At 42.6% G+C, this 14471-nt stretch overlaps 1 protein-coding gene across 1 annotated transcript in view; it reads right to left on the reverse strand.

The window, feature by feature from the left end:
* prdm16 (PR domain containing 16) overlaps nucleotides 1–14471 on the reverse strand; it is a 177488-nt gene that overhangs the window by 80897 nt on the left and 82120 nt on the right. The gene's annotated exons all lie outside the window — the stretch shown is intronic.

Here is a 14471-nt window from a genome sequence, read left to right on the forward strand (position 1 = left end):
AAGAGGTTACAAAAACACACACAGAAGCAAACATAACATGCCACACACACACACACACACACACACACGCACAAACACACTCACTCACTCATGAATGCTGCACATTTGACGTTAATTCTCCGCTTCAGCGTTGCAGGAAATTTCACTGAGATTGCGTGTTTGGGTGTGTATGAGCGTGCACACACTGGAGGGTGTGTATAATTAAGCCTTCAAGCAATATTTACTGGGGGCAGATGGGTGGTAGAATGCTCCCAGTGTCTGCCAGAGGAAATGAAGGAAGTGAGGGAATGATGAAGAGATGTGGCTGCTCCGCTGCAGAGAGAGGGCACTTCACACAGAATGGAGCCTCTTCGTCTGTCTTTCACTTTCTCTCCTTCTCTGAAGCCCATTGATGGCAAGTGACGATCAAAGAAGAGATGCAGACTGTTTTCAGAGCAGTTTAAAGCAGGGTGGGGGATAGTGCTTCACAGAATTTGGGTGAAATTAGGCCCATAAACCTTCCCCAAGCACAGACACACGGCATATCAGAGCCCTTCCTTTTCCTGCTCCCTATCCTCCCCGCGTGCCGTGGAACAGTGGATGTGTTGTCTGGGAGTTGTGACAAGACTGGCTGCTTTTATATTAGAGTCGACATATTAAAGTTTCCCTAACCGGTGCGGCCCACCGTGATTGGGAAAGAGACATTTATCTGCTGTGAAATCTCTTGTGGAAACTGTGGGGCGACTCTTTGAGATCTGGCGTACAACAAATCTTTCTGTGCACCTCTCCATACAAGGCCTCGATTCACATGAAGCCATTATGAATTGTGAATATGAGCTTTACATTGTGCTCACTCGTGCGTTTTTAAGTTAGTAGACTACTTGCTCCTCACTAATAGAGAGAAGCAGTTATGTTATCTGAAAACATACTGCAGCAGCACACAGAAGTTCACTCTCTTTTTCTCCCCCCCCCCCCCATTAACCCTGAACCAGATGGGCCACATGAGCACGGATGTGCCATACGCCACGGTTTCCAGCATTAGGCTGTCAGGGGATGCGTTTCCAAGCCACGACAAGTGGAAGTAATTATGCCACAGATACTTACAACACTGCTCTCAACCTACTTACTGTACACATCATTTAAACCTTTACAGACGCATCCTGTTCCTGAAAATCAGCCTCGATACGAAGCAACAATAAACACATTAGCCAATCTGTCAAATTGTTTTCACTTGTAACATAATCCCTCGTGTTTTCAAGATGTACAACGAGTGTGTAGCACTGAGGGTTTCAGTTTTATCAATTCATCGCGGATCATTCAAAATCCCTCACTGTTGAGTGAAAAACTAAAACAAAACATTGGGTACTTAATTTCAGACAGTTAGATTGCAGGTGCATAACTGTAACATTCCCCTGACAATAAGAGAAACTCACCAGCAGAGCGCAGTTGATCAAAAGTGTCTTATTTATTCTATATATAAAATGGCAGTTTTGCAATAAACAGATAATAACGTGAACTTTATTCAACTTTATCTCGTGAAATACACAGCAGAATCCAACTATATACAAAGTGAAAGGAGTTTCAGTAGAAGTACTCACGAGAATGATAAATTAAGTTAATGTATCTGTTTTTTTTAAATTGTACTTTTGAACCTAAAGAATAAAACGCAATCGACAACGAAACACAGAGAGCGTAGGAGGAAACGAGTGGGTGAGGGTAAGGTGGGGGCCTTCCCAGTTTTCTTTTTTTTTTTTTTTTTCGCAATGTACCAAACCAGCTGCAACAGTTTACAAAACCAACAGCTTGGCTGGGTCATCTAAAATGCTACCAGGCATTCAACAAGTATAGGACAATTTCTGGACTCCCCCTCCCTGCTCCGTTCAGCTACACGCCAAGTGTAAATATGTGTGTGTATCAAATTGTGCAAGGGGTAACTTAAAACTCCAGAAGACATGCAAGCAGACATGAGTGGTTTTACTGATGCCTTAATGTCTTTCAGCTTTAGGTGGGAGGTCAGGACCGTGCGGGCGCTCCAGCATCCAAACCTCAGCTGTCTGTGGAGAAACACTGAGTTCCCTGTCAAAGATGTGCTAATTACTAAGCTTGAATTCAAAGCTTTTAATCCGGATTATTTTCTTGGTTGAAAAATGACCCAATTGGGTGTTTTTTCTGTTGAAAGCCTAATTTAAAAATTGGATGTTCACAGGATTTTTTGGGGGTTGAAAAACAAGAGCATTTCCAAAGATGACAGTAAATTTAACAATACGGCAGGCCTTCTCACTCAATGCTGGCACGCACAGACACTGACGCACATACCAGACAAACACACTCTGAGAGCGTTCCAGCCTACAGCAGGAGCCGGCCAAACAAATAAATAAGCTATTAATTAGAGAGGGAAAATTTGATTGGCCACTGACTGGCGGAGGTATGATTTATTGCACGTGTCACCATCATCTCAAAGTGACTTTTACTCCGGGTTGGTGAGACAAGTTCAAGTACAGACCAGGCTATGTTGAGAGGGATAGATTTTCCGCTACACACAGAGATGTATAATTGTCCATTTGTTCTGTATCTAGCCTGCTGAATGCTGACATGTCAATATGTCTTCTGGAAAAGAGAAAACACTGAAGTGAGGGTAATTAGAAAGAGTGTGTAAATGTGTGTCTGGGCACACAAACTTCTCTTTCTGGCCCATATGACCTCAAACATAAACAAACGCAGTCGTGGCTTGATGAAAGTGCAGCCACCTGCAGAATCCTTCCACCACAAGCTGTCCAGACCCTCATTAGAAATATATGCAATAGTGTGTATGTGTGTGTCCATGTGAGTGTGAATCTCACCATGTCTGTGGTGTGTGATTTCACCCTATTCGGGAGGGAAAACCCCACCATTATTAGTCCACCGTAGCATAACTTTTGTTATTGGACAGAGTCAGGAGTTTTTCAGCACCACTTTAGCACCATTCGTATTGACATGCCATGATGACCATACGGACAAAAGAAAACACGACGTGGGGAGACACACTCAGTGAGTAGACTGCCTCATTGTTTTTACAAAATGTGTCACAGTCTGAAACACATGACAGAGCGAAATCCCTCTCAGTCTATTTCCAGACCTCGTTAAAGACGAAAAACCAACAGAAATGCCCCAAAAGGGGTATCTGCATAGGGCCCATAAAACACATGTGGTGGTTTTGCATGCGCAGCTGAAGTCAGTCCTTGTAAGAATGACCCATACAGTAATCTTCTAGTCATACAATCCACCAATGGGAAGGTTGAGCAACCACAGTGGACGAGGACCTTACAAAGCTTGCTCATCACCATCCGCAGGCGTGAGGAAAAGAAGAGGGCCCCACTTGGAGGTTTGCGTCGTAGGAAAATGTTAGCATTCTGTTGCCAAAAACAATTCCCCTCAACTCTGGATAATATGAGGCAATACAGCAACACGGCCCAATGGAAGGCTGCGGATGTCACAAAGCCACAAGTTTCCAAAAAGAACCAGCAGCAAACAAACCTCAGGGCTTTTTGAACCGAGGCTCTGACTGACAACCCATTGGCTGCAAGAGCCACACCAAAAAAACCACAAATTGAAAGTTTTGCTAGGCATTTATTGGGAACTTTTGCAGCTTCTTGGCACGCTGACAGAATGTCACTGTGGTGGCAATGCCCTGGAAGGGTTATTGATCTTTTAGACATATTGATGGGAGAGGAAGCGGTCTTTCATTGTGGCTCGTGTTGAATAATAAACTGCAGGGAAAGTGTATTTGTGTCAGAAAGAAAAAAATAAATAAAATAAGAACATGAAATCAAAGTGGTGGATGTTTCTCATTGCTGGAGCCTTTAAAATAAGAACTAACCATCATGTCAAACATGATCTCAACAAATGGATCTGACTCCTGTGACTCCCAGACCCTGGAAAATCTTATCGGAACACTTCACTATCAATGGAATGACTCTACTGCCCCAAAACTGGAAGAAAAAGAAATGAGGATAACAAGTCTCCAGTGTTTTTCTCTGCGGTCTCTCGCTATCATTTGAAATCCCTGATAAGAAAACCTTTTGCACTTTCCTGCCAGAGATCTGACTGAGGAAACGTGTCCGATTCAGTCTGCTTTTTAGCAACAAGTCAGATAGTGCCTGCTTGTCGTTCCAACTCGTAGAAGGGTGTAAAACGTGGCTATTTTGGGACTTCCCAGAGATATTGGCTTTGACAACTGACCCAAAACACAACCAGGGATATGACTTTTTAAAAACATGCCTCAACAATGAGGTTTCTCACAGAGCAAATGAGGTGGGAAGACTTAAGCAGTTAAAGAGAAACATACCAGAAATTTACATCACAAAATACCCAGAAGCTGGATATTCATCAGACAGAATACATTTGAGATAGTTGGCAGACTTGTTTGGGCAAAGTCAAAACACCCATGGCAGCACTGAAAAGCAAACACTATAACGATGAATAAAATTACTGACACTTGGTTTAATCTAAACTTCAAAAACTAGTCAGACATTGGGTTCAAGTAAAAGAATTTATGCTGAAAGAAGGTGTTTTCGTAAATAAAATAAAGGATATCAGATTTTGCTTGTGACTTATCACGCAGCACTAACGCTAACTCTGTTACCCAACCCTACATCCAGATGGGTCAGGGTGCGGCCCGTGACGGAGCTGAGGACTGTTGGTAAGATAGAGCTTAGCGCACAAAGGTTAGATTTGAAAGGCAAACACTCAGAAGTATTGTGCGACGCTGGAAAGTCACGGCCACTTGTTAAATACAAAAGGTTCATATTTACAGAACGAGCTTTGACCCGGTATGTCCTGAGACTCCTCGTGTGATTTATGGAGAACATGCCACAGTGAAATATCCTAGCAGGGTTTAACATTGACGCCGGACTGGCTTGTCTCATCATTTCAATGTCCTGTATGATTCACAGACCTTGCATGAACTTGTAGTCCTGATGCCGTACACCACTTTGTATGAACGGGCAGATCAAACATTTACACCCATACGTCAGACTGATGCGCACTCTCAAGGCATTGCCCTGTAGGAAAGAGATGTTCTAAAGTTAGTTAGCAAACAAACCTTGGGAAGGACGCTCACTGTTATGATGAAAATGAGTGAGAGGAATGCAAAGGGAGGTGGACAAGAGCAGGATTTAGCAAATTTATTAAAAGGGTCATATTTTCATGGGAACGTTGTACGACAATTCATCACCTGATGTCCAAGGCCCCTTATCCTTTTAAGGCTGTTGATTCTGAACTTGATATTGACAGAACCATACAGATAAATTATCTGCTTGGCCTCCGCTTTATTGATAAGTCATTTGGGCAGATGATCAGTAATAATCATAAGTGAATAAGGGTGGGCCAATAGATCTTCTGCAAGCAGATCCTGTGACAGCCCCATGGTGGAGGCCCAATAAATAACCCTACCTTTTGGCATTAGAGGATTGCCTACACAGCACCGACAGCTGCTGCAGCATGCCTTTCAGATAATGATATATCACGTCTTCCCTCTTCATTTTGATAAAGGTTGCAGTTTATCGACACATGGCAGCAGGAAGAAAAATAATATTGCTTTATTTCTAATGATCTCCCATTCTTACCGTGACACATATTGCCTTTTAGCAAGCAGGAGGTTATGGGAGTAAGATTTAAGGTCTTGACTTGGGGGCATATAGATCGAATCAAAGGTCACGCCATGGATACTTTTCATTTCAGCAGAGCAAGATGTCTATGCAGCTCGAACATATATAAATGTTTACGTTCATGCACTGCATAAATCTGATCATGCCTTTTCAGCTGAGCAGTATCATATGTTTCATATCTCCATTTCCTCTTTACAAAGTGAATTTGTGTATTTAGAAACATAGAGCAGACCACACTGTCTGTCCCTCTGCCTCGTGCCAATATGAATCTCTAATTCAAACCAGGAATTCCTTTTAGTAGGTAGAAAAGAACACAGAAACACAGAGGGGGGGATCTCTCATCGCATCAGGGCTTTCCTGGACAGCAACTACTGAGATATTGTCATGTGACGACTGACAACTGGCGAGTAAATTGCATATAGTTTATCAAGGTCTGGCTAAATATTTACACCGTTTGCATATTTCAACATAAACACAGAGGGTTTGGTAAGTTTTCATTCCTCCTCTTCCTCCTCCTACTTTAAATCCAGTATATATACTGGAGTGGGTTTCCTTAAAAAAAGGAAGACAGTGTGGATGTTGTGCAAAATGACGATCGAGAGATAAAGGAAGTGACTGCAAGGAAGCATGTTTTTACTTGACAGTGTACTTTGTATGTCTGTGTGTTAGTATCTGTATGTACCGTGTGTTAGTTGGTCAGGCATCCCCTCGCAAATCTATGCTGTGACTGGGGCGCGGGCCCAAACATAGAAGTGAAAAGTCTCTGGTGACTTGGAGGCTAAGTACATGTATATATGGGTTGCTGCCTGGGACAAGCAGGGGCTTTCTTTGGGGCTTCGAGGGTTTATACCGAGGTCAAGCCCTACACACGATGATTACGATGATGCTTGAGAAGGCCAAAGCTACGCCGAGTGACTCGCTGATGAGATTTCTCCGGCAGATAAACAAACAAGGCCTGACCATGGATTTCCTGCTCATGGCTATGAGTATGTGTTTGTTTGTGTGCAGCAGAGCACTTTGGAAATATAACTTTGAATTGAAGCATCAAACGGTGACAAATTCTTCATTTGTACCAAACAACATTAGTAATAGAACAACAATCAAACCCCTGGTTCTCAGTCTGTGTACTCCAGTATTAATACCAATGTTCCTTAGCCTGTCTTTACTCTCTCAATAGTCTTTTTGTGCTGGTCTGGGCTCTATGTTTACGAGGAAGACATGGAGCTTAGATGTTAGGTCATCAGCAGGACAGAAGTGAATGGTGCAGCGTGTGCCGTGCAAGAAAAGAGTAAACAGATCCTAATGTTCATAAGACGCTTTTTGTTAGATAGGTAGTCTGTGTTCTTAGCTGCTTTTCAGTGCCAATGCAGTTTCCGAGAAACATGCTACTAGAATGACAGAGATGGACTGAACGCTGACTACAGACATTAGGGTGTTCTTTTCCTTCTTTTTTTTTCAGCAGGAACAGATTCACAAGAAAATGTGTATTTTGCTTGAGATGACTGATTCAGCTATTTAGTAAGGTCAGAAACTTTATTCAAAACTGTTCTTTAAGCTTGAATTCAAATGCAATTACCACAGACTGAAGTATGTACACAAAATAAACACCAAAAATAATAAAGGCAGCTTAATAGTTCTAATGGCTGCTATTAGCATGTGTATTGGTTTGAACATGATGTGACGATAAGGTACAAAAAAGCATTTGTGTATAATAAATGGACTGTAACTTGGACATGTTTATCCTTGTGATTTCTTTTGGTGGCCAATCAGATTATTTACACGGTGGAAACATATAAAGACCAGAGCAGTCAAGCCGACTGCTACAGCCAAAAGATACTGTCTGGCGATATAGGCTATAAACGGTGTCTTTTATAGTGGTGGTCAGAGATTTTTGCATTTGGCTTGCACAAAGAAAAAAAAAAAAGACAACACTCTTAATTGCCAACAGCCGTCATATCATGATGGCTTTTTCTGATTGTTATTCAAGCAGTCACTAGGTGTATTAACCATGTCATAAAACCCAATGATCCTATAAAAGCAAAGCTATGAACAAACGAACAATGGAACTTTATTTTTTAACATGTTTACAACAAATAATTTTACAGTTGTCCACATGTACCACTGACAAAAAGGAAAATGCGCAAGAAACCCAACTCAAATACTAATAAAAAAAAAAAGCCATAATTGGAAGAAAGCAGAATACAAAGAGAAAGTTAAACCATCGGCCAAACAAATCATTCACACCTCTGTGCTTGTTGACTCACTTCTCAAGTTTTTGCTGGACAGCAACCTCTCTGGGACTTGTGGGCTCAGTGTTAATTTTTCCTCTGTCTTCTGTACTCTGTTTATCCTTGCTCTCCAGAGATAGCAGCATTTATCACCACGAGAGCTGTCTCCAAGTCCACAAGATCAACCCATCACCTCCACAATAAATGTCAAGCCCTCGTGATTTATGCAGCTAATGAAATTGATTAGATGGCCACAATTTCCCAGAACATTGTAATAGCATGATTCATTACTGTCCTCAGCTGGGTGCAAGTCATTGTATCCGGTCTGAAACCAGCAGCGGGCCAGAAACAGGCTGTGAGGCATGTTGACACTTCTGGACAATGATACAGTTGCATCTTTGAAGTTTCTGTCATCGGTGTTTATGGCTTGGCCTTGAGGACTCTTCGAAGAAGATGTAATTGAGTGGAGATAATGTAGCACTCTCACTCCCTTGTACAAAGGCCATTGTATGATGTTTTGCCATCAAAACCCAAGACGAGTTGAAGTGTCACTTACTTTGATAATTTCAGGGATAGTCTTGGACTTCAAAAGACCGTGTGGTAATGATGTTGCAAAAGAGATGATACGATGCTGCTGCCTTACTGGTGGACTTTGTGGTGCCACTGCCAGGTAGGATTTCAATGTCAACGTGATACCTTATGTCAAAGTTCAATCACTTGTATGATATATGGATCAAAAATGGTCACAACAATACCAACTGTTATCGTTTTAAGCACAACATCATGAGTATGCCATGTTGACAAATACTCTTTGCCCAAGACAAAACCTACCTTGAATCCGCAGGTGAATAGGAATACATATTTAGTTGACCTTCGGGCTCATCACAAATGGGTTTATTAGCTGGGCTGTATAAGGTGAAGGCTCTTTACAACCCTATTAGTGTAAAAGAGAGACTATCTCTGTCACCAAGATTGATGTTTCCACGCTTATCAGGCACTTCCGTTATCAGCAGGAACCTTCAGTAAATGATACTAAGTCCCATTCGCACACCTCAGACCCGAAACTCATCAGACATCACAGGTTTTTATCACTGGCATCATCAGCTGTTCAAAACTCTTATCAATATTATCTTCCCTGCTGTCTGTGATACTGGTTTTATTCACTTAATAGGGAGCTATTATCGTTGGCCTGCCTGTTCATGTAACAAAAGAACAGTATCTACAGATAGGATGCGCTGTTTTGGTCTCTGGACCCTGGTTTATAACTGTCTGTCTGTCTGGCCTGTCTATGGGATGATGACAGATGACTTTATTAGGGGAGTTGCATGGTCGCATGTTGGAGCAGGGACTTTCCATTAGTCAGCTAACTAGAGCAATCAGCATGGAAAATGTTTGCAAATACCCCCATGACCCTTTCTTGTTATTATAATATCTATAAATCCCGAATGTGAGCTATCCTTCATCCATGCCTTGGTCTATTTCAGTAAGAAAATAGAATGAAGACAAGACAAAGTACAGGGAAGAAACCGATTCTGGAGCGTTTCACTCATATTTTTGCTCATTTTGGCCCTTGCGGTTGAAAGAGATGACTTAGGGGAGAGTTATTGAACAAAGGAGGAGTAAGAGCAGGAGTGAGCTCGGTGAGAGGAAACTTATCTGTCCTTGGGCTGAGGGACAGAACACAGTGCCGGCTTTATTCTGTGTCTCAACTCTGTCGTTAAGGAACGATGACACACTCCTCCAGGCTCACATTAATCTTTAACAGTGTGATTTCTAAAATAACATCAGTTTTCCCCAAGGCGCGCAGGGAGAGAGAAGGCCCTGTTCAGTCCTGCCCTGCTCCATCAAGGTTTTTATTTTCCCCCTTTTGCCCACGCACTGTTCACATTGGAAAGCAGGGAACAAGGGAACGGGTTTGGAGACTAAAAAAGATGGACAAGAAATGGAGGAGTGCTAAGCAGAGACACATCGAACAACAGTTTGATGACCATAAAGCGGAGCTGCACCAGGTTTGGGGCGTCGTAGGCAGATGTTAAAAGCCCTTGACCTCACTTACTCACCCCAACAGTGGCAGCTCCTGTGGCTCCTTTACGCTGCACATTACTGTTGTTAACAGTGTTATCACTAGGCTGCCCTGGGCAAGATAAAGACAGTGGCTGCTGATGGGCCTTAAGTGAATGAGGCACTGACTGCAGATGCGTAGATAGAGAGGGGAGTGTCAGCCAGCCAGCCACTGGATAATGACAGCGGAGAGATAAAAGCTGAAACAACAACTTTTTCTGAGGTGAAAAGGGACAATGCAGCTAATGTTGCTTGGATTTTGGAGACATACATTTAATTTCTATCATCAGAGGGGAAGGATGAAGCTTGACCATTTGCCGGTCCCCATCATGCAAAAAGGACCGCATCAAGTGCAAAGAAAAAGACTCCGACAGACATCCAAAGACAAAAACTAGCACCAGATTTATGAATCAATTGGATTCTTTCAAAAGGCTTGTCTCACAAAACAGCATCTCCCTCCTCATATCTCTGCTTTTACCCCCTGGGCAAAAACAGTATATCTTGTTTCATAGTATTTTAAATTCAGTAGATGTAAGAGTGATATGTGTGCTTGCTTTATAAAACTTTTTAAGACTTTACTGCGGCTGTTAAGCTGTCGGATAGGCTTATCCGTTCTGTAGCTTTCAATAACTTCCATATGTGTTTCATTTCTCATCTCCTCCCTCCTTCCTCTGTCTGCCTTCCGCTCAATGCCTCACGCAGTATACTGAAGGTCGGGCCAAGGCTAACATGTATCTATAATGTGTTCGTCTCAGGCAGCCCCCCAAGGAGCAGAGCCCTGCTCTGGCTCGTTGGCACAGCGGACAATGTGGGTGTTGTGTGGAGAAGCTGGCTGGCTGTCCACTCTGAGACGAGTCAATCTGGGGCCACTGCTGAACTGCTGCCTGTCCTGCTGCTCTGGAGCCTCTATAAGACCCTTCTTCACAAATGTTTTAAAGTGTGCGTCCTTTCGACGTTGGCATTTTCGCTTTTTTTTAGTGGCTTCACTTTTTCTTTAACTCCCCCACCATTTTTAAGTGATCTCAACACACACACTCAATACAGCATGATTTATTTTATGGCCTTGTGTCTTTATGTGTGTGTGTGTGTGTGTGAGTGTGTGTGTGTGTGTGTCCACATGTGTTCAGAGTAATCCTTTTCACAGTGCTGACACCCAGCAGATTGAGACATCAGGCGCCTGCGTGCTGTGGTAAATTAGCCATTCTTCTCTGTGCCTAATTGGAAATCTAAATGTTATTCAGGGGTAGAGAAGAGCTGCGAAGGAATTTGATATGCCTGCGAGCAGAAAATTGCAAGTCTTTTTTCTTACAAAAATAAATTATGAATATTCACATTTACATCCAATCACAGAAACAACAAGAACACTTAAAACAAACTAAAAAAAAAAAGTTCTTAAAAAGGCTTTTTTGAGAGATGAAGTCTCCTCCCAAAACCACTTTCTACTCATAATGAGTGAATGTTTAAAACTTTTAATTTGATGCAAATACATTTCCATGCATAATGACCCAACCACAAGCAAGAAATGAAAAAAAAAAATCCCATTAATTACAGTGCCTCCATCTACATAATTCAGAATAAAATATGAAACCAAAGGTGCCACCAACGCTAATTGACTAATTCATCAAAGGCCCTTGTTGGTAAATGTTCTTCACTGCTTCAGCAGTTTCAGCCAAAATGAAAATATTTGCATAAAATCAAGATTTGATCCCTCCGCAAGAAAGTAAAAAAAAGGTTTAAAAAAATGTTGGCTTTTTTCATGCAATAATATTGAGAGCAACCATCTTTCAAATTCTGTAATAAATATTTCAACTGTGTACGTGGTATTAAAAAAAAAAAAAAAAAAAAAAAAATATATATATATATATATATATTTTTTTTTTTGTCTGTGTCAAATTTGCATGGTAGTGACTTTGTTCTTATTATGCAGACATTCCTGTGAATATGGCTGGAGCCTGGCCCATGCACAGTTATGGGCGGTACTCCCTGTTGTTGGGGGTGAGATGGAGGTGCTGGGAAAAAAGCGCTGTGCATTCACAGTAAATGAAGCCTTTAGAGTAACCGTGGAGGGAGTACTTGGTAACTGATGAGCCCAAAGACAACTTCCCAGATCACCTCTGCTACATGGAGATCGCCACAATGCTAAAGACCTACTGCCATCTGTAGAGCAAGGCACAGAAAGCCAGTGAATAGCTTAGTTTTAGGTTCAGTCATGAAAACAAATCTAAACACTGTGAATTGAGTTTTGTCTCATTCTTCTTAATTGGCAGCAGCAGGTTTTTGCCTCTTTCTCTTCACCGTTCAATATGAATAAATGCGACAAGCTTCTGATCCCGGCTTTTCAGCCTATGACTGTTTATTTATCTATTTCAACTACACCCGAGGGAACAAAAGGCATGCAGAATGGCCACTGACAGCCATGTCGAATATCTCTTTCTGCCAAATCTGGCTGTTTTCTCTCACTGCTGTCACTTGATGTCTTTATGCAAGGCTGAGAGTTCAGCAGCATGAAAAGGGTGGGGGGTGAGCTGAGTGAGTGACCCCCACAGGAGGGGAGTATTAAAAGTAAAAAAGAGAGCCAGAGCAAGGGATGGATGAACCAGAAGGCGGGAGAAAAGTAGAAGGGGGAGAGGGGGCACCCCTGCCGGGTCCCAGGCATCTCGGCTGGCAGTCCCCATCTTGGCTTCAGACGGCTTTTGTCAAAGAGGGGAAAAGAGGGTCTCTTCTTCACTTGGGCATGGGACAATAGACGTTTTGTCAGTCTAGGAGGGGGTGTCAGTGGGGGAGTATGGAAGGATGCTGAAAGAGGAATAAAGCCAAGGACCCATCTTCACAAGGGGTGGGGTGGCGGCAGTGGGCAGCCCTTTGGGACTGGACAGATGTTGAAATGAGGATGATTTATTAGCCTTGGTGTCCTTGGTGGCACTTGGCTACCATCCCAGATTTAGAAGTGAGAGGCAGTGAGTGAGAGTAAGAGACATGGGGACAAGGAGGAGGAGGGCAGCTATGTATCGGAGACATCTCAATTCCTTCTTTGGGCATTGGGAGCTTCTTGGTCTTACACTGTCATGGTATTTTTGCCCGATTCTTTGGAAGAAAAATAACTTGGTTGGGAGTCATCTGCATCACTGAATTAGACCTTGTCAACCAGAATTATCCTCTCGCTCTGGTACAATGCTCCCCCCCACAGACAAACACACAGACTCTGTGCCCTCGCTACCCCCTCACCACCACCACCACCACCACCACCATCCCTCCCCTCCTTATATAAAACAACAAATTACCAAATTAACATGCCCAACAGCCCTCACTCTCCCTTCACAGTTCTGGGCAAAGACATTCTCAAACTTGCCAGAAAACAAGTGTAGAGGAGAAAAAGAAAGTTCTATTGGTGCATGTGGCTGTGTGTGTGTGTGTGTGTGTTATACATTTGCTTTGCACACAGGTGACTTGTTGCTTTTGCTGCAAGTAAAAGACGAAACGATGGGAGTTAAAACTGTGCGTCTATGCACCTTGAGGCAGCTGCAGACCCCTGTAGTCTGAGCTCTGCACTGTGCTGTAATTGGGCGGTGTCACATGTTTTGAGTCACAGCATGTCACCCCAATGTGCCACCCATGAAGACCCATGTATATGTGTGTGTGTGTGCGTGCGTGTGTGTGTGTGTGTGTGTGTGTGTGTGTGTGTGTGTGTGTGTGTGTGTGTGTGTGTGTGTGTGTGTGTGTGTGTGTGTGGGTGCGTGCGTGCGTGTGTGTGTGTGTGCGTGTTTGTGTGGTGTGTGTGTCAAAAACTTACTGAACCCAAACTGAGGAGAAAAGGATGCATTCCACAGTACAATCCTTCATCCACAGTTTTCCACATTTCATACAGTACAGAGTGTCTCTTTCCATCCACTGCAAATCCACAAGTTTTCTTTCATCCAAACTCTGCAGTTTCACCACATTCCCATAAAAGACACTCCTGAAACCAGTTGTATATGTGCCATTTACAATATACATATCATTCTTTAAGGTCCACAAATTGTAGGAAGCTTTCCATTGTGGAACTTTTCAAGGAGTTCAAATGTGACTTTTACAAAAAGAAGACTATACAAATAAATAAAAATAAATGCATAGTGTTTTGTTCACGTTCCCACGCCAATGAAATTTGTCTTGCAACTCTTTCTTCTATTCCTCTCAACACATCTAATAAGGGTCCATGTTTGTCCATCGTTTTGGCAGCACTATGCTGACAAACTGTAGGAGGGTTCCTCAATACTGCAGATAAGTTATGATAGCTTTCACCGTGGGAAAAGCTTGATTGGCAACCTAATTTACTGCTCAATGTCTGTTCTGTTCTCCTCATTCTCCTCCTCTTGTCCAGATCCATCTATCCGTCCACTTTTTTGACTCTAACTCAAAAATAAATCTATAAATGCTGCCTGGAGGCAAAGGTCTCAGTCGGAGTGACAGTGAGTGGGACTGTCTTTATGTTTGTGTTTATGACCATGTCTGCAGGTAAAATGGACGGGCTCGAGTCTCAGTGACCAGCGACACAATCAAAAAGAACAATTGTCTCCGGGTT

Source organism: Lipophrys pholis (genome assembly GCF_963383615.2).
Source record: "Lipophrys pholis genome assembly, chromosome: 8".
NCBI classification, from domain to species: domain Eukaryota; kingdom Metazoa; phylum Chordata; class Actinopteri; order Blenniiformes; family Blenniidae; genus Lipophrys; species Lipophrys pholis.